The sequence below is a fragment of the Azolla caroliniana genome, unplaced genomic scaffold (genome assembly GCF_043228905.1).
Source record: "Azolla caroliniana isolate FFs.n. ecotype wild unplaced genomic scaffold, voAzoCaro1.0.p SCAF_13, whole genome shotgun sequence".
Lineage (NCBI taxonomy): Eukaryota > Viridiplantae > Streptophyta > Polypodiopsida > Salviniales > Salviniaceae > Azolla > Azolla caroliniana.
This window is the reverse complement of record NW_028230448.1, coordinates 10,975,136-10,997,288: the sequence shown is the minus strand read 5'-3', so window position 1 is coordinate 10,997,288 and position 22,153 is coordinate 10,975,136.

The window sequence follows — 22,153 nt, the reverse complement described above, 5'->3', positions numbered from 1 at the left end:
ATTACTCCTGAGTGCTTTGCCGAAGTTGGTGCAATCTCTCTAGGCATGTCCGATGGTGTCGCACCATATGCACCTTTGGTTGGCCGTCGGTCGCCGGTCGCGCGGCTGACCCTCGTCACTTCGTCGGGCCTGGGCGATCTAGAGGTCACGCACCATCCTTGTTAGTTCTTCCAGTCCTGTGCCGCCTGAAGGCCCCACGACTACGTTTGCCTGGGGCGGGCCTAACTCGAGCCACCTCCTCACTTCTTCCGTTCGGGTCGGTGTTGGCTCAGCCCTAATTTTGATAGCTAGTTTGGCCGGCGAAGACCCCTTCTCTTTCCTGTCACTTCGTTTGTCGATACTGCCACACACTTCTTTGACAATAGCCTAGTCGATCGTGAAACCATTGCTTGTTTCAAGAAGAAGGCCCACGCTTTCGCAGAAGCGCAAATCAAACGATGTAACAAACAATAGGACCTTGCTCATCTCAAGCACGGTCCAGTCCAACGTAGAGAGTCGCGCGAACCATGACTCAAACTCCTGGAGGAGGGCCGAAGCGTTATGGCCCTTGTCAAGGCTGTTAACCCAATCCACAAAGTCCTTTCTTGATAGTCGGAGTGAGTCATCATAGTTGTTCCTTTCGAGAACTTGCTCCGCGAAGTCCGCCCACTTGTATTTCGATCATCTCCGTATGGATGCTCGGCGTCACGACCCGGGGAAACCTTGTCAGTCGTCTATCCTCTAGTATATTCCTCATTTGCATTTCAGATTTGTAGGCCTCTAAGTAACTCGTGGCGTCTTTCCCACTGAACAAACCTATCTTGTCAACCGTTGCTTCTATGGCCCTATCGAGGGCACTCGTGCCCTCACTAGTGCTAACCAGGCGGTCTACCACCACCGCCATTGCTTCCGCAAGTTCGCTCCCTCTCATTTTCTGGATTCCTTTGCCACCACCTTTCACGTCGGGTTCACCAACAATGTCACGGAAATCCACACGGATGCGTAGAAATGGGGCAGAACCACGGGGGTCTTGAACCAAGGAATCAGGGAAGTGAGGGGGCAAGAGTCTGCACTTCGCGGAGGCACCGAGACCGCGGGTAAACAGAGAATTGTAGTGAAAGAGAGAGAGGGAGATAGAGAGTCGTGCGTAGTCACGAACACCCACACAAACAAACAGACAGAGACGCGGTGAACAACTTATATTAAGTAGATAGGGAACACGCGCACGGCGCGGTAAACGATTACAACCGGATCAAAGCCGGTGATGGAGTGTAGAGCTCATCTGCTTCTCTTCTTTTCCTCCAGATCGCCCCTAAAATAGTTTGAAGCCGCCCCTTTTATAGCGCAAGGAGCGACCGTTACAAAAGCCTTTAAGACCTATCACTTTCCTCCCCAGATTCACTCCTCGATTCGTTCTCTTCGTAACTCTTCCCCCTATGCGATGTCGGAACTCCTATTAATGCTCTAACTACTTACCACCCCTCATCCTACCAATACCTAGTATTTACATAGTTTAATTCAGTAGGGATATGCACTCATGCACATCCGTGTTCCCACGTGTTTCACACTGTTTCCTCCTATGGCCTAGAATCTTCACAACAACGTACTGTCCATTCTCTGAACCATAATCTTCTTGAGTCAAACCTCAAAGAACTGAGGGTTAGGCACCATGTTTACCAAAGCCGGTAACACTATTGGCATGCCTGGTGATCTGTGACATTTACACAGCTGAACATGAAGGGATGGATGCCGTCTAGCCGTAGAGGCAGCAAAGAAACAACTTGTCGATGTAAACCACAGACTCAGGCTGAATCCCGAAAAGCGGCAGAACGTGCGGCGGAAAGATCGTGCCTCGACAACTGCTTCCCAGACCTCTCCAAAAGCACATTTGAGTCGGCGCTCAATGAGCAGAGCGGGATTGGGCAGGAGGTCCTCTCCCCATTTCACCCCAATAGTGAATGCACCAGTACAACCAAACCTCACCACACCGGTTCGAGTCCACTTACAATAGTCTCGGATGATCTACGAGCACAACGATGGCTTTCTCGTATCCTCGTTACAACAGAGAAACCAATGCAGAAGCCCACATCCAATCGTTCCTAAATGTCTAGGGCACAAACCACATGTCACAACGGCTCCTAGAAGCCGAAGCTAATGCTTCTCAAAACACAGAGTTTGGACTCACTCTCGACGGGCGAGCCACCCAATGGCACTCCCTGCTCAATATCGCGACCTTTATGACCTTCAATAAGCTCCACACGGCGTTCCTACGCTTCTTTCACATGAGCATTCCGCAACGCGAAATCATCAACCAGTTTTATTCCATCCGGCATCTCCAACAGGAATCGGTCGCTGATTTTAACCTGTTGTTCCAAAACTTACGACGCCAGGTAACACAGGCCCCTACCGAGGATGAGTCTAAGGAAACTTTCCTAGCCGCCTTGCACCGGCCCTTGTGATCGATGCTGGGAATGCAGAATTTTACAAGCCAAGCGGCAGACACACACATCGAATGGGCCCTGCAGATGGAGCTAGAAGATGAAGACGAAGGTATGTCCATGACATCCTTACGACAAGCGTTACCACGAGACGAAGAGTATCGCTTCCACCAGGCCATTCAATGCATAATCTATCTTAACCCATGTCACTCAGCAATCGACTACAACATGTGTGCCCACTGCCCTATTTGTCACTCTCGGGCGCATACCGTTGACCAATGTGAATATAATATACTGAATAGATCCACGGCGCCAGTTCGTCGTATCGAGGCCCAATGGAAAAACTGACAATCCGATCGCCTCCAACAAGCCGAGCGTGATCACAGCACGGAGCATAATCGCCATTCAGGTCGGCCCAGTCGTTATAACCGAGACAATGATCAATATTCAGATGATGATGATCAAGAGGAAGAAGAGTATCAGCGGAACGATCGATATAACGACCATGGAGGTCAACGTGACGATAATCAGCGCCCCACAAACAATCGCGGTGGACAGGCCAACTCACAGTCATATGGCGGCAATCGAAAACATTGAAACCAACAAGACCACAACGATAGTTCAGAGGATGAGCGATGCCATGATAATTTTCTTGATTACCATTAGAAGCCCCAGAATACACGGTAGCACCAACGACCTGGGGACGAGCAGGTGACTACCAGTCGAGCCCATGCCTCCACTTCCTGCCGAAAAAGGTGAGTCTAGCATGCACTGTTTCATTTGCCAACAGCCAGGACACTACTCAACTCAGTGCCCACGACACGATAGGGGAAAGGGCCCGTCCGTGAATACCATCACGCCAAAAGTCTAGTAAGTCACTACTTGGAGCAAGACAAATGCAGTTGAGTGGGCAGAACAAGACAATGTTCGGGAAGTTGCCAAAGCCTGGGTCGACAAAGCAAATGGGGCTAACATAAATCGCATGCGTCAGGAGACAGAAGCAGTGGCATCATCCTTCCGCAATGAGGATTCAACACTAGGGGAGGATCCGGTATGGCAAGCTCTCGCGGATTGTCAGATTACCCTGCCAATGAACAAGCTATTCTAGCTCCGCATGGCGCATACACAATCGGTCTGACCACTAGGACTACTACGAAAATCGTGACGACAGTCATGCATTTGAGATAGTAGTCGTCGTATTAGTTCTTGATGCCCCTGACACATACCCACTCCAGCTGGGCCGCCCATGGCTGCATTTCGTTAACATCAAGCAAAATTGGCAGCACAACAACATCAGTTCCAAAGGGGGCAAACCAAGGTTCGGGTTCTAACACAGGGAAGCACACCACCCACTAAAGCCATGACTCTGTTGTTTGTGGAAGAAGTCCACATGTTGGAGGGGCTTGACAATGAGGAACTCGACACATATCTGGAGCAGAATCCGCGAATAGTACCACTATTCGAAATCGACGTCATCGAAACAGCATGCGCATACATCGCACCCACAACATCGGCCGTCAAAGAATGTGAACCTGATACATCTAAGAATGTGAACCTGATACAAAGGCCCAAATGGAACTCCGTAGGGCGCAGGACGTGTTCAATCGATAAATGGAAATCTCTCGATGCGTTGTCACGATATTCCGCGAGTACGTGTAGGATCTTAGGCGGGGCCGCGGGGGTCTTGGACTAGGGAGGCGGATGGTGGAGTCCTTAAGCTTTGTGGGCTTCGGTCCGGAATTGGCTTCTGGCTCCAACGAACGTAGGGTTTCACGAAAACGGTCCACCACGATTATGGACCCGACTGAAATATGTTACAAGGAAGATAGATATACACTAACATGAATATATATTACAAGAGTCTTACAACAAGACGGTTACATGCCCCGAATCCGGTAGCTATTACATATCAATAGGCTAATACAACAAGTTAAGAATGGGAACCGGCGAAGGTGAGTCAAGTGGGCCATCGGGACCGCGACCTCCACCATTGGTCATGCCCCGAAGACGGTGGAGTGTTCCCGTGCCACTTCACCCTCCCTTCTCAAACCGGCCACCACATGAAACGCTCTCCATCGAGGAGAGGAAGCCGAGTCACCAAGTGCTGCCACCGGAATGCCTAAAGCCGCCATTGTAGGAACCCCCAAACCAAACCAAACTCTCACACGAAGAAGAGAGAGTAACACCCGAAACCCTAAACTGCATAAACCCTAACTCGCAAGTACTCTCACAAGAAGAAGAACCTAAACAGAATACTAACGTCCACTCGAAAGAATGAACCAAACCCATGAGACAATGAGGAAGACAAAAATAAAACCCTAAAACGAAATAGGGTGAAAGACCAAAGTAGAAACCCTAAGAATAAGATGAAGAGGAAGAACACTACCAAACCCTAGACCTAAGGGGTATACCCTCCTAACTCAAAATGGGCAACCCCTCTACAAGGGACCCTCCCTTCCTTTCATAGAATAAGGAGAGGGATGCGTTACAATGTGGGATAAATCACGATTTACATGGGATTCTCTATCCCGACTTGACTCCTACTCGGCGCCATAAAGGCACCCCTATTATTCACACGTTTTTACAAGGGTAAGTGCACATGATGCACTCCGCCAATTCTTCCGATATTCCCCGATTTCTCACCATGGCCCGGAATCTTCACGACAGTGTCACAACATCAGCCTTAGAAGAAATTAATGACCTACCCCCTTTGGAGAAGGTAGCCAAGACCAAACTTCTACACAAGTATAAAGACGTGTTTGCATGATCAAACGAGGCTATGAAGGGCTGGATCCTAAATTTTACCAACATCAGATTAATCTGGCGACGGACACCAAATCCATCCAACAACGGTGTTACCGCATGAACCTGAATTATGCGGCATGCGTAAAAGAGAAGTTCGATAAACCCTTGAAAATCGGGTTCATTAGGCCAGTCAAGCAGGCCACATGGCTGAGTCTGATCGTACTCATATTGAAGAAGAACGGAAAAAATCGCGTGTGCGTTGACTACCGAAAGCTTAATGCAATCACAATCACATACGCCTTTCCCCTTCCATTCAAGAATAGTGTACTCAACGTTGTAGCTAGGCACCAAATGTACAGTTTTCGGCGAATATATTCCGACGTTCATGCAAGTCTTCCTCGATGATTTTGTAATATATGGGGCACGAGCTGATCATTACAACATTTATGATTATGCTTAGATAGATGTCATTCAGCATGGCTTAGCCTCAATCCGGCCAAGTGCGCATTCGACGTCACAAGCGGGGCTCTCCTCTAACATATGTCAGTCGAGAAGGCATCGCGGTCAATCTAGGAAAGATCAAGGCCATCAATGAGGCCCCAAGACCAAAAAATGCAAAGGCCCTCACTCGTTTTCTGGGGCAAATCCGTTGGCACAGCCACATGCTGCGCTATTTGACAGATTTCGCTACACCATTACATGCGACAATGCACTGCACCCCATTCAGTTGGACGGAGACGGACAAGGCATACCTGGCGTTAAAGGTATTGCTCACACAAGCACTCGTAGTGCAGCCACGTTTTCATGGATGCATCAGATACAGCCATTGGTAGCGCATAAATGCAGTTAACTGAGCCCAATTGGTATCGACCGGTGTACTACTCCAACCGGAAACTGTCAGTCGCCAAGTGGACCTATTCCACGACCGAGCGTGAAGCCCTCGGTATGATTTACAGTATCAACAAATTTCGACACTACCTACTGGGCCGAAATTTCGTTTTGCATGTGGACCACGTGGCGCTAATTTACCTAGTCTCAAAGCAATCATTGACTAGGAAACTGGCTGGATGGATGTTGCTCTTGCAAGAATTCGAGTTCGAAATCTAGCACCGACAAAGCACTCAGCACGCAATGGCAGATTATTTGACCCGGATCGAAAATGGCGAGGAGGATGTCGAAGGAGAAGATGACTTTCAGGACACCGAAATCCTATGCATTTCCGCAAGTGACGTCGTGATGGGCAAGACCACCCCCAATAATTGGCTGGAGGATATGACCTATTTCTTACGCACAAGGCTACCACCCCCACGAATGCGAACGAACGAAAAGAAGTGATTGGTGTTCAGAAGTCACAACTTTTGCCTGCTCGAAGGAATCTTGTACCATAAAGGAAGCGACAGCATTTGGCGGAGGTGTGTTCAACAGGACGAGAAGAACGTCGTACTACGGGAAGACCATTACGGTATAGCAGGGTGTCATTACGTGGGAGAGGCGATCGTGCGTAAGATGTGGCAAGGAGGGCTCTGGTGGCCAAGGACACAAAAGGGTACCCACGCATACTGTAAGGAATGCGACCTATGTCGGCGGATGGGCCAACTGATGGAGCAAGCTCGAATGTCACATCAGCCCATGCTACCACTCGAACCATTCCAAAAATGGGCTCTCCATTTCGTCAGACCATTTACTCCAGTCGCAGCACGCATAGGTAATAAGTACATCATAGTGGCCACAGATTACTGTACGAAATGGCTCAAAGCAAAGGCGTTACGAGACAACATGGCGGCATCCACCGCAAAGTTTTTGTATGAGCACATTTGGTCCCATTTCGAATGCCCAATAGAACTAATTAGTGACCAAGGAGGACACTTTCTCAATGCGGTTATTCACGGGATCACCCACCATAGTGCACAAAAAGAGCCACCCCGTACTACCCACAAGAGAATGGACTCCCAAAGTCGACGAATAAGAACTTGCAAAACATTTTGAAAAGGATCGTCAACAAGAATAGCACGGACGGGGATACGAAACTACACAATGCCCTTATGGGCATATCGAACAACTTTCAAGACCAGTATCCAGTCGACGCCATTCTGACTTGTGTTTGGGCTCGAAGCCATAATGCTCGTTGAATTCCAGGTCCCAATTTTACAAATACATATTAGGAAGCGTCTCCCCGAGGAGTAGTCCGAACAGTTACACTTACATCAACTCCTTGAGCTTGGTGAAGATAGGGTTCGAAGCATGGCAGTTCTAGAACACGCACAACGTTGTCGAAAGGCGTTTGTGGATCGGCACTAAGGATGGAATGAAAAAAAATTCACGATCGGAAAAGTCATACTCGTATTTCAAACAAGGATAGGACAAATGCTCAAAAAACTTCGTTTCTGATGGACTAGGCCATATTGGATAATTGGTGTCTGAAAGAGTGATGATAAAAAGAAGAGATCAAGCCGATATATAGATCCAAAACAACAAAGATCTATTGATAATGAATGATCATGATAGAAGGAAGAGAGAAAGAAGATACATAAATCCAAACCTACAAAGATATATTGATAACAACTCAACCACACTACATGAATGGGCAAGAAAAGACCACAAGAAGTAGACTTAACCCCCACCACCTTACTCTTCTTGCTTTATATAAAGGTCTTTTCTACTAGATAACCTCCCATTGCTTTCTTTTTCATGCTTTTTTTAAAACTTTTTCAGATAGCTGACTTCACGAGCTTTCTAACCCATATTTGCATATTATATTTAGGTTTCAAACAAAAGAGTTATGATCGTTCGTTTCAGACTGTGTTTTGGTGGCCAACTTTTTTCTTCTTTTACTTTTCTCCATGTTTCTTGCTTTTGGTTTGACCTATCCTCAAAACCTTGGTTTGTGTTCTTGCCCTCCGGATGTTACATTCACACTTTCACAGTGTCAAAAATGTTACATTCAAACTTGGCACTCTCGTAGGGGAAGTCTTATGACAAAAGGTCAACGGCTTTCGACTTAAGCCATATTGGGGCCCTACACCACCGAATCCCTTCATAGCCAAAACAACAAACGAAGGCCCACTTCCCGCCACACCAATTTCGGGGAACCCACGCATGTCGCATTAAAAGTGACCCCACTTGTAGTTATGTAGCACTAATGTATCATAATGACAACCATGACCCTTAGGTATGGACAAAAGGGGAAAAAAAAAGGGCATTCATAACTATTTAAGGATCTTGCATGCAAACGCAACTTCCAAGAAATCAAGGAGACACGTGCACACAATGACTCACCGAATCTTGAACCCTAATCTCACTGCCTCACAAAAAGGGAATTTGGGCCACTTTTCTACACATAACAGAAAAACACCTCGCTCCCCTCGCTCTCACAAACTCTCTACCTCTTGCTCCTTGCCCTCAACCCACTCCCCTCACTCCTCTCAGCACTCAGTCGACGATGAGAGCACCACGATGATCGACATCTCCCCCACTCTCCGGTGATGGCTGCAAGACCATGGCTTAGCAGGCTACATTTGAGTGGCAGAGGCGCCGCCCCACCCCAATTCATGGGATATGGCTGCAAAAGTCAACATGGATACAGTCAACAACACCCGTATGAGGAAGAAGCTGGGCTTGACTAGGACTAACGAATGCCATTTCGAGATGCCTCCCTCAGAGGTTCTCAAGCGTTATTTCGGTGAGTATTCTGTCTCCACCAAGGCTTCCAGAACAAGGGATGTTCCTGATCCCTTTTCCCGCAAGATCATGAGATTCCTGTTAGAGGTAGGGTGCGTTAACCCTAACGCATATCGGATGCCAAAGCATAAGGCCGGCATTATCATCTAGACCTTCGAAGGGCATCCCGTGGATTGGGGCGTGATTACAAGGCCCTCCCTGCGTGAAGGACTCCGCGCCTTCCATGCAGGTAAAAAGCTTCACCCCGTCATCCAACAGTATTTCACGATACTATTTCCTCCACAGCCTCTTCCCACGTCAAGCCTGACCTACCTTGCACCAACACCATGTCCACAAAAGCGCAGACTCGAAGACCTTACCACGACCAACTGGGAGGAAGAAGAAAACACTCAGATAACAGAAATCGTCGCTTTGCAACACGAACAACGGTCCGCTTCCGCTTCCCCACAAGAAATAGTCATGCAAGCTTCAAGCAGTCCTAAGGCCAAGCGTTAAAGGTGTTAGGATCTCGGTCCCTCTAAATGGGATGATGAAGGCCGGGTGAGAACCGGATGATGAAGGCCCGGTGAGAACCAGATGATGCAGACCCGGTGAGAACCGGATGTTGCAGGCCCGGTGAGAACCTCTCACCGAATGAAGGGACATATATGTAAATATGTCCCAGAGAGCCCACTGGTGCTATATTTGTAAATAGCCCAAAAGTCATATTAGATAAATATGACCTAGGGCAAACTTTGTGTGTATCAGTGTGTTGTCATTATTGGTGTAACTGTTGTACAGAGCGTAGCAAAGGGAAAGAGAGAGACAAAGAGACAGAGTGAATCCCTGTTGTAACCACCGCCATGCGAAAACTGTGAGCACGAGGTCATTGCCTCTGTGCTCCCTTGTTGTATTCTCCTTACATAGTGATAGTTTGGAGTCTGTGGGCTCCCGTGGTTTTTTCCCGTTTAGGGTTTTCCACGCTAACATCATGTGCATTCTCTTATGTTTGTGTACTTACTTCCATTTGTCCATTTGTATTGTGTTTGATTATCATTAAGTGATCTAAGTCTCGGTTGTGGCCGAAGATTATTCCGCATATTCCCTACAAACTGGTATCAGAGCGAAATGACACAGGAAATGGAAGATTCATTTGGCGGCATGTTCAAGCTCACCAGCTCCAACTACTGAGTGTGGAAGTCAAAGATGAGGGACATGCTCGTGGTCAAGGATCTCTAGTTGCCAGTTCAGTTCAGGGACAAGAGACCAGACAAGATCGACCCCACGGTGTGGGAGGTGATGCACATGAAGACAACGGCGTACATCCGGTGCTTCATCGACAAGTGAAGAGGAGTTCATGCTCATCACCGAGGAGAGTGAGTTGAACCTTGCCGGCGACAAGACAACGTGGGTTGTCGATTCCGGAGCGTCGTTCCACCTGACCCCGGACCGGAAACACTTCTCATCCTACACAACCGGTGAGCACAACTGTGTCCGGATGGGGAATGAAGGGACATGCCAAATTATCGGCATAGGAGATGTGTTGTTGACGACATCAACCGGATGCAAGTTGCTATTGAAGGATGTCTGACACGTTCCGAAGGTTCGGCTGAACCTAATATCAGCCGGTCGGCTGGATGATGAAGGCTACACAAGTAGCATCCAGAATGGTGTCATGAAGTTCTCCAAAGGGACTAATAGTGGCTCGGGCCCGGAAAGTCAACACTCTGTACTTAATGAATGCTCGATTATGCCGGGAAGAAGTGAATGTGGCATCCGACACTATCGGTGAGCTGTGGCACAAGAGACTGTGTCACATGAGCGAGAAGGGGATGAGGAGGCTTGCCAATGACATCCTCATTCCAGTGAAGGACGTGCATCTTGAGAGGTGTACCGACGGCCTGGCCGGTAAGCAAAACCGGACCTCCTTCTGATCAAGGCCACCGATGAGACGTAATGCACCACTGGAGCTGGTGCATACCGATGTGTGTCAAGTGGACACGAAGTCACATGCCGGATCGCAGAACTTCGTGACTTTCATAGATGACCACAACCGGAAGCTGTGGGCCACACCGTTGAAGACGAAGGATCAGGTGTTATCCGTCTTCAAGGAGCTCCACGCAAGAGTGGAAAGAGAAACCGGCTGGAAGCTGAAGACGGTTCGAGCTGATAACGGAGGCGAATACCAGGGCTAGTTTCGGGAGTACTATCGCTCAAAGGGAATCCGGCTCGAATTTACCGTGCTGAAGACGCTAGAACTAAACTTGCTGACCAAGAGGATGAACCAGACCATAATGGAGAGGGTCCAGAGTATGCTAGCACATGCCAAGTTACCCAAGACATTTTGGGCTAAGGCGCTGACGATAGCGACGTACGTGATAAACAGATCACCCTCAGTACCCTTGGACGGAGACATGCCGTAGAAAGTGTGGACAGGTAAGGAAGTGTCTTACCAGCATCTGAAGGTGTTCGAGTGTCTCGCTTACGTGCATGTGGCAAAGGACCAGAGAGCAAAGTTAGACCCAAAGTCCCAGCCTTGCATATTCCTCGGATACGGCGATGATGAGTTCAGCTACCGAGTGTGGGACCTCGTCGACAAGAACGTGTTCAGGAGTCGAGATATTATCTTCATGGATGACAAGACCCTTGCTGACTGGGAGTCGGAGAAGAAGATAATGAACTCTGAGTCGACCAGTAAGGATCGGTTCGATGAGATTCGGACCTACCCGACTAAGAGCCGGTTGACACTTGAAGAACCAGCCGGTTAAGGTGAGGATGCCGAACTGGCAAAAGAAGAGGAAGCAGGAACTGGAACTGACCAAGATCCTGAATCGGATTCGGATGAAGAACAAACAAAGGAGCCGGTTGCCGAAAACCAAAGACGCAAATATCCTCTCAGAGAGAGAAGGGCCCCCTAGAGATTTCCGGATGCAGAGCGCATGTTGTTGACCGATGAGGGGGATCCGGAAAGCTTCGAAGAAGCCAAGGAGGACACCCACAGCCACAAGTGGTTGAGTTCCATGCAGGACGAGATGGATTCCCTGCATGAGAACCACACATATGAATTGGTGGAGTTGCCGAAAGGAAAGCGGGAACTCCGGAATAAGTGGGTGTACAAGTTGAAACCGGGAGATGCCAGCAACCCCCCAAGGTACAAAGCCAGGATCGTGGTGAAGGGGTTCCAGTAGAAGAAGGGAGTGGACTTCGACGAGATATTTGCCCCGATAATAAAGATGACTTCCATCCGGACGGTGCTGAGCATAGCGGCGAGCATGGACCTCGAGGTAGAGCAGTTAGACGTGAAGACGGCGTTCCTCCACGGCGACCTCGAAGAGGAGATCTACATGCAGCAACCGGAGGGATTTGTGAAGAAAGGGAAGGAGCACTTGGTTTTCCGGTTGAAGAAGAGACCCCAACTCGACGGTTTCACCGATTTGGATATGTCGGCTGATGCGGATACCAGCCGGTCCACATTCGGATACATCATGACATACGCGGGGGGAGCTATTTCATGGCAGTCGAGGCTGCAGAAGACAATTGCACTATCAACCACGGAAGCGGAGTAAATGGCAGTTGTGGAAGCCGGCAAGGAAATACTATGGATGAAGGACTTCATCGAAGAGCTAGGGATCCGGCAAGAGGAATGACAGGAACTGCACACTCCCTATACGCAACGCTCGGCCACAACCGAGCTTAGAATCATACATAGAAAACGGGAAATAAATGCACGACACGAAGAAGAGAAAAGTACGCAGGATGTTTACGTGGAAAAACCCAAACTAAGGGAAAAAACCATCGCAGCCCACAGGCTGCAAACTATCACTATGTTAGAATGTACAATAGTGAGTTCACGGAGGCAACGACCTCGTGCTCACGATCTTCGCCACAGGCAGCGGTTACAACAGAGGCAACGACCTCTTTCTCTCTCTCACTCTCTATACACATTTACGCGCTCTCTCTATCCTTTCACCAACAAGAATGACAACAACAACTAAAAGTTTGCCCTAAGTCATATTTATCCTAATATGACTTTTCAACTATTTACAAATATAGCCATGATGGACTCTCAAAAACATATTTACGAATATGTCTCTTCAACCGGTGAGCACTCCTCACCGGGTCTGCACCATCCGGCTCTCTCTAGCCGGGTACTCCTCATCCGATTTCGGCCTCGGCCGAGTTTGTTCATCAGCACTATTCTTCTCCCTTCCCATCCGGAGGGACTTGTCTCCCAACAAGGAATACCGGCTCTATTGCAACAGTCAAAGTGCCATCCACCTTGCGAAGAACGCAGCGTATCATTCCAGGATGAAGCACATCCAGCGGAGGTACCACTAGATTCGGGAGCGAGTGGAAGATCAAGAGTTCGTGCTGACGAAGTTCCACACGGAGGAGAATGGGTCAGATATGCTGACCAAGGTGCTGACACCCGACAAGTTGGACGCATGCCGGAAGCGGATCGGACTAACGAGGCATCCCATGCCGGAGTGAAGGGGGAGTTTGTTAGGATCTCGGTCCCTCCGGATGGGATGATGAAGGCCCGGTGAGAACCAGATGATGCAGACCCGGTGAGAACCGGATGTTGCATGCCCGGTGAGAACCTCTCACCGAATGAAGGGACATATATGTAAATATGTTCCAGAGAGCCCATTGGGGCTATATTTGTAAATAGCCCGAAAGTCATATTAGATAAATATGACCTAGGGCAAACTCTGTGTGTATCAATGTGTTGTCATTATTGGTTGTATAGAGTTATTGGTGTAACTGTTGTACAGAGTGTAGCAGAGGGAAAGAGAGAGACAGAGAGCCAGAGTGAATCTCTGTTGTAACCGCCGCCAGGCGAAGACTGTGAGCACGAGGTCGTTGCCTCTGTGCTCCCTTGTTGTATTCTCCTTACATAGTGATAGTTCGGAGTCGGTGCGCTCCCGTGGTTTTTTCGCGTTTAGGGTTTTCCACGTTAACATCCTATGCATTCTCTTCTGTTTGTGTACTTACTTCCATTTCTCCATTTGTACTGTGTTTGATTATCATTAAGTGATCTAAGTCTCGGTTGTGGCTGAAGATTATTCCGCATATTCTCTACAGAAGGCTGGATCGAAAAGATGGTCATGGATTAGTCAAAGACACGGCTCCGCAACCCGAGCCCCAACCACAATTGAAGTCGTATCAACATTAGAGTCGCGGCCGATCTTGACCGGAAACTCGGAGCAGGGCAAGGGTGTGTTCACATCCGAGAAAGAAGTGTTGTCCTAACCGGACATTCCGGACACGGCCCACGAGTTCGCGGCCCTGTTACAATTTGGCACCAACTTCGAACTGATGGAGTTCCTAGCCACACAACAGATAAAGGTGTCGCAGCGCATGGGAGGAACAAGCCGAATGTCAGATGATAGAGCACTCACTAACGTACACAACCGAAAGCAATGACGAAGGCCCTTTTGGCCAAAGTTGGTAGGAAAAGGAACACTGGCATCCGAAGAGTTGGCGTCGAGCTTCCCCCCTTGAACACAATGTTGGTCAAAGTGCATAGGGAGGTCGCCTCGGTCTCTATTGGCGCAAAGGATATGGCAGAGAAGAACAAAGCTAGCTAGAAAGCCATATATGCGGCACAGCAACAGTTAGAAAAGGCGCAACAAAAGATTGTGGAACTTGAACGCGGCTTACAAAAACGGACGGAACCAACCCCCACCTCTGACTCCCACGCACCGGGACTTCAGAAGCTACAGGAGAAGTCAAAGCCCAAACGGTGATAGCGGCCAAAGCTAAATGAGCAACAGATCTCGCTGAAATGGAAATTAAGTGACTCCGCTCCGAGCTCCGACAATCGTCGGATAGGGAGTCGGACATTCAGAAAAAAGGACGAAAGGCCATAAAAGCGCTCCAAGACAAGTTGGACGCCAACATCACGGTTCACATACAGACGACCGCTGAGCTCACAAAGCAACGCAAAGAGGTAGCAAAATCCGAAGGGATCATCACAGCGCTACGAGAGGCCACGCAGAAGAAGCAAATGTGGTATGACAAACAACTCAAAATCAAACGGCAGATGACCTGAGAAGTCGAAATCCGCTTGAACAATGAAATGGGCCGAATCAAAGAACTCCATGAGAAGAAGTCGAAATTGTGGAAGGGGGTAAAATTTCCAAAGAAACCACACTTGTCAATGCATGAAAAATTTCGAACCTCAAGAAGGTTCTTGAGAACTTACAGGCAAGCAAGCAAATGAGTATTGAACGCATTAAGGTCCTCCTCCAAACAAAGCGGGAACACTTCGCGGGACAACTTCAAGCGGCACTAAACAGATGATGGGTCGGATGGGCGAAGCAGGCCACGGAACTCCACACATACTTGACTGATCAGGAGAATCAGCAAAAAGACGAAAAGGGCTTCTACAAGCTAAACAAGGAAAGCATTGCTACGGTCTGCGAGGACCTTACACAAGATTATCAAAACTTGGCCGACCGCCACTTCGAGGAGATCACGCAACTACTTGAGGAGTTTGGACACATCCAGATAGACACCTCTCTCCAACTCCAGTCGATCGACGCAGAGCAAAAGAAGGCGGAAGAAAAAAATGGGTGGTTGCCATCGTACTTCCAGACAGCGATTCTGGAGAACACGCAATCGAGGAACCTCTGCGACCAGAAGATGAAGTCTTGGAGGTCACCACGACACCGCACTCACTAGAGTCCACGCCGATGGATTCTATCCACGCCACGGAAGTCACTACTAAAGGGGCAATGACAGATGTCCCACACGAGGAGCCGATACAAGGACTACGGGCCCATCTGAAGACGTGCGCGCAGAACAAGCGCCGACCACCATCCCCACAGACGAAGGACCACATCCGACACAATCGCAAGAGGCAGCACCGGAGTAGATGGGACTCAACGACCTCCACGACCCCACGCCCACAGAACTGAGTGGACTCCCTAATCCCGCACCCGCAGAAGCGATCGGGCCTATTGACAACAAAGGACGACTCAACGATAAACCTAAATGGTCAATTCCTTACCAGCACAACTCACTCGATTCATTCTCCCCGGTCAAACACCTCGGTGGTCCCGTTCAACCGACCTATAGGCGCGGAAATCCCATCATCAATCCTCCATAACCACTAGCGAATAGAGGCCCGGTGCTTGTCTGCGCTTGTGACGTGCACATTATGACGTTTGGCACGTGTGTCACGCGCCATGCGCCACGTGACAATGCAACCTCCTATAACCCCTGTCACGCCTATCGAGACCAACCATCCAGAGCCGAACATCTTGGACATTTTTTACGATGAGTAAAGGGTTGGGGTGGGTCCAACCGTGCTAGCATTGTCCCACAAGTGTGCCATGTGTTGGTCGCCTTGGTCGACCAAGTGGGAAAACGCGAAGGAAAGGAAAGATGTAGGGAGGGTTACGGACCGTAGCATAATCATGAGGAAATAGTGGCAGTCGTAGGAAAGAATAGAGTGTTACGAATGTGGCTGAGCAAACTATCCATTCTCTAAACCATAATCTTCTTGAGCCGAACCTCAAAGGACTAAGGGTTAGGCAACGTGCTTACCAATGCCGATAACACACTCGCACTTGGGAACCGGCAGCGAATGCAACTAATACAACTTGTTGAGGACAGACACTTTGATCAACAATACCCAGACAAATCACAAATCTTCAACTAAAGATGGCTCGTAATACTTGTCATTTGAAGAGGGAGATAGTGTCATGATATGTCCTTGAATAGGATTTGAACTCGTGACCTTATGGTATATAATGTGAAATATGGGTTCGAACTCAACCAATTGTCGGGTCTAGCTCTATTAAGCAAGGATATACTCAGCCAACAAACAAGCAAGAACGAAAAACAAAAAAAAAGGAAAGCACAAGGACATAGTTTTAATGTGGAAAACCCTAAACTAGGAAAACAATGAGAGCCCACTAACTCCAAAACAAGTCACTATATGAGTGTGTGTACAATTTTCTCTTCCTTGGCCCAGTAGTGGAATTTCATTTTCATCAAGACCACAACCTTGAGCCTACCTTTTTCTCACAAGACGGAAATACACATTGAACGAAAGGAAAGCAAGAAACGACAACACTTGGTTTTTTGCAGAGTCGTCGATCTAGTGAGATCGAACTCAAGGATGTGCTAGTTTGGTGGGGTGGATAGCATGATGTTTTGGGTCCAATGGTATAAAATATTGAAAATCGGGTAAAGAGGATCCCTGCAGAAGTTGGTTCTAGTGGGAAGAATGGATATTTTGGAGATGACAAAATAAAGATAAACAACTCAAACAATGAGGGAAACAAATGGTGATTACCTTCAGCCCCACCATCTTGGGCACATATCGAAGGATGTGCCGGTTTCGTGGGTGTGGATGTTGTGATGGTGTGGGTTCAAAGGTATAAAATAGAGAGGATACCTACAAAAATATGAATATGTAAATATAAAATTAAAAGGAAAGGTTTATAACCAAATGGTGAACCTATAGATTGCACGGAAAGAGGTGGAGAGTTTGAATCTTCATTAGTGCATAAAAAAACTAAACTTTTGATTGAGATTTTGAATCATCATTAGTGCATGAAAAAACTAAACTTTTGATTTTTAGATGGAAAAGATGTAGTTAAAATTTTAACATAATTTTCTATAAAAAGAGGAGAAGAGGGTTTATTTTGGATCGCTCGTTTTTGGTTTTGGGAGTGGATCGTTCTTGAGTTTAGGGTTGTGAGTATTTCCTTCTTCTTTTTGGGATTTTAGGGGTTGGTGAGATTCTTCTTCTTACTTTAGGTCATAGGGTAAGGGTGAGGATGAGGGTGGAGTTTGAACTACCTCTTCTTCTTCATCTTCTTATGTTTTCTATGTTGGAACCTTCTTTAGCTTCATAACGTCTTGGGCAAGCATGGAGGAAAATGGTCAAGGATGGTTTAGTTCATCGGTCAAGGAAAGGAGCTTGAGGTGGCTTAAGGATCCACATCAACAAAAGGCGGTGTAACTGTTGATCATTGTTGGCCGGTCAGAAGAGCAAGGACAAGTGGGAAGGCGGAGTCGGATCAAATAATAGGAAGTAAATAATAGTATATTTATTATTCGGAGGGACGGATCCGGTACAGTGGTACCGATCCGGATCCGGACCGATTCGGATGCCGGTTGCCTAAGCGCACCGATTGTAACCATGTTGGATGCCTATAAAAGGATCCGATGATTTGTAAATGCTTTACGGAAGTAATACAATTATACTTATTGCGTGTTTATCGTTGTCTTTGTATTGTTTTACTGTCTGTGCTTAGTGTAATCATCTTACGCGTGTAACCTAGCATCCAATCCTTACCACCCCTTTGGAGAAGTGTCAGATAGACACCTGTGTTGAGGCTAGTCCGGCCAAGCATACAACACTATTTTGGCGACCACGATTCCTGCAAAGTGCAGAGGACAACCGGGGGATGGATGTCTAGAACAAACGACGACCACATCACCGAACGAGGGAGACGATACACCGAACGAGAGCAACGACGGGAAGCCCTGCAGCAAGCCGTCGACGAGATCCGGCGAGATCGGTCATTCTCCAGAACTCTTCGGAGAGTCGCAGAAGAAGCACTGCAGTTCCGGGTTCTGCAAGTCCCCGACGAAGGCAGTAGCATAACAAGCCTGCAAGAGGCGGAAACGATACTACAGACGCTCGCCGGTGGCAACGGGGACTCGGAAGCATTCGCAACACTCGATGCGGAGTCGGAAAGCGACGGAAGCGTTGCGTCCCGGTATAAAAGCAGCCACGACACACCAAACGACCCGGGGGAAGAGGAGTCGGAAGACTCAGTAACACCGGAGCCAGAGGAAGAAATAACCTTGAAGTTCGGTGACCGGCAATCGCCGAGGGAGGCTGACCGGATACCGACAACACCCGCGAAGGAACCGAAGGACCGGACACCGACAACAACCGCGGAGGAACTGAAGGAGCGGATACCGACAACAGCCGCGAAGGAACTGAAGGAGCGGATACCGACACCAACCGTGGAGGAACCGAAGGTTCTCACACCGACGCCAACAGCGGACAGAGAGCAGAGAGAGCAGGAGAGTCAGTTGGACGACACGATGCCGTACCCATACCCAAAGTACCGAGATGAGCCCAACGCGGAGGCACACGTGTACGCATTCCTCCAAACATGGGAAGCCAACCATGTTTCCCAAAGACTGACGGAGCCCGAAGCCGAACGATCCAAAGTCGCCGAATTCGGCATGACCTTAGAAGGACCGGCGGCCCGATGGCACGCAAAGCACTTACCGGGCAGCTTTGCCACATTCGATGCCTTGAAGGCCAAATTCCTCAGGCTTTTTCACAGACAAGTTAGAGCAAAGGGAATTGGTCGGGCAGTTCTACACCACCCAGCAGGAAGAGAACGAGACTGTGCCACAATTCATCATTCGGTTTCAGACCCTGCACAGCCAACTGACGAGAGCACCACCCGAAGACGAAGCCAAAGCAGTCTTTTTGGCCGCGCTAAAAGAGCCACTTCGAACGATGTGCGGAGTCCTTGATTTTCGCACCAGCACAATGGACCAAGTTATTGATCGGGTCTTAGAAATGGACAAGACTAGCTCCTTCTTGTCGATGGGGATGTTACACCGGGCACTCCCGAAGGAGGAAGACCTAAGGTTCCGACAGGCCTTACAATGCACAACATGCCTAAATTCGGGCCACTCAACGGTAGACTGCAACCTGCAGACACAATGTATGATCTGCAACTCTCGAGCCCATACAACGGACCGATGCGAATATAACCTGTTAAATCGGCAGGCGGCACCGGTTCGACACAGAACCGCGCAATCAGGACCCGGATGACGATCGATTCCGGACAGACGACCACTACCAACGCGAACGCGGTAACAGATACGCTGATAGAAGACGCGATAACTATGACCGAGAGGAGAAACGCAGAGATAGCTACCCCCGGGACCGGTACGACCGAGACGAATCCCCGGAATACGAACGACGCAGAGAAGAGAGGCGACAAGGGAACCGGAATTTCCGACGGAATCAGAAGCGTGGATTTTTCCGAAGAGAGGAATGTCGGGAGGCACCAAGGAATGACAACCCGGTATCGGTACCAGATAACCGAAAAACCGAAGACGACCACCGAAGTATACCCACCCCCCAAACCGGGGACAAAGGAGAAACGAGCAACAGTCACAAGGTGTACTGTTATTACTGTCGTAAGGAGGGCCATTATAGTAACCAATGCCCAAGCAAAACCAATGACAAGCAGCCGGCAGTCAACATGGTTACAGCCGAAATAACGGAAGTGCAGCAGGTCACAACCCGGTCAAAGGGGAAGGCCGCCGAGTGGGAAGCCCAGGAGGCAATCAGAAAACAAGCGGCGCAATGGATCAAGAAGACCAATGAATAGAATGCGGCAGAAGTAAGAGACCAAAATATGCCAAAAGACGAAGAAATCATACAGCCAGGAGAAAACCCGACGTGGCAAGCGCTCCAGGACTGTCAAATCGTGCTGCCGTTAGCACGGCTACTACAGTTGGTGCCACGGTTTACGGCAGACTTACAGGCATCCGTGAGCAAACCGAAGCCGACGCCAACACCGGCATTCTTCTCCAACCCGGAGGAAGGACCAGCTGTGGTCGATACAAGTAGCCCGGCGATCACGGCAATCGTGAAAGGAAAGGAAATTGCCGAAACAATTATTGACGGAGGCTCCGGGGTAAATGTCATCAGCCGACAGACATGCGACAACCTGGGCATCCGGGAATGGGAACCATGCCCCTTCTGGTTACGCATGGGGGATACCAGCTCAGTCCAAACGACCGGGCTTATCCGGGATTTGGAAATAACGATCGGAGGCCACGTATTCCGGATATCGGCCGTGGTGCTGCAGCTGAATGTACAAGGCGCGTACCCCCTACTGCTAGGACGACCATGGCTGCGAACGGTGCATATCAAGCAGAATTGGCAAAAGAACATGATCACATTCCGGCGAGGGAAAACAAAGGTACGAGTAACGACGCAACCACGGGTGATCGCCAGTAAGGAAGCAACTCCATTGTATGCGGAAAGCATCAACATGTTGGAGGGATTACCGGACGAGGAAGTCGATCGGTACCTCGAGGAACACCCACGAATCGTCCCACTATTTGAGGTGGATATCACGGCGGCAGTAGAACCGTACATCACGACGCCGGACGAACCAGACCAAGCGGCGATCCGGGAACTGCGACAAGCGCAGGAATCCCTAGAGAGGGAGATGACGATATCCCAGAGGGTAAAAGCATCCCAACTAGAGGAGGTGGACCTCGGCACAACAGACAAGCCCCGACCGGTAAATGTCACAAAGGAATTGCCGAAGGAAGAAAAGAAGGCAATGGTAGCATTATTAACAGACTTCAAGGATGTGTTCGCGTGGTCATACGAAGACATGCGAGGGCTGGACCCCCAGCTCTATCAGCACCAAATTCACCTAAGTACGGACGCGAAACCGATCGCTCAACGCAAGTACCGGATGAATCCGAATTATGCGGCGAAGGTGGAGGAGATTGATAAGCTCCTCCGGGTCGGATTTATCCGACCGGTCAAGCAGGCAACCTGGCTGAGTCCGATAGTGGTGGTCCCGAAAAAGAACGGCAAAATCCGGGTATGTGTGGACTACCGGAAACTAAATGCCGCAACGGTGACCGATGCGTTTCCACTACCATTTACGGACGGGGTGTTAGATGCGGTAGCCGGCCACGAAGTTTACAGCTTCCTGGATGGATTTAGCGGTTACAACCAAATACGAATGAATCCGGCCGACCAGGAGAAGATAGCGTTCGTTACAGAATGGGGAGTGTTCGTCGCGGTCGTGATGATGTTCGGACTAAAGACGGCCCCAACGACCTTTCAAAGGATAATAATGGAAATTTTCGGGGAATATATCCCCGGTTTTATGCAGGTCTTCCTTGACGATTTCGCGGTCTACAGCCGGCACGGAGAGCAACTCGATCACCTCCGGCTGTGCTTAGAGAAGTGTCGCGAGTACCGGTTGAGTCTGAACCCGGCCAAGTGCGTCTTTGGAGTGGCAAACGGCAACTTGCTAGGGCACGTGGTCAGTAAGGAAGGAATCGCGGTAGATCCGGATAAAGTAAAGGCGATTCTCGAGGCAGCGGCACCAAATAACGCAAAGGCTTTAAGCCGGTTCCTGGGCCAAATAAGGTGGCATAGCCGGATGATACGGCACCTCGCAGACTTCGCTACACCATTGCATGCCGTCGTACACAGGGTACCCTTCCTATGGGCGGAGACGGAGGAGAAAGCCTACCAAGCGCTGAAGGTTATGCTGTCGCAAGCTCCGGTGGTGCAACCG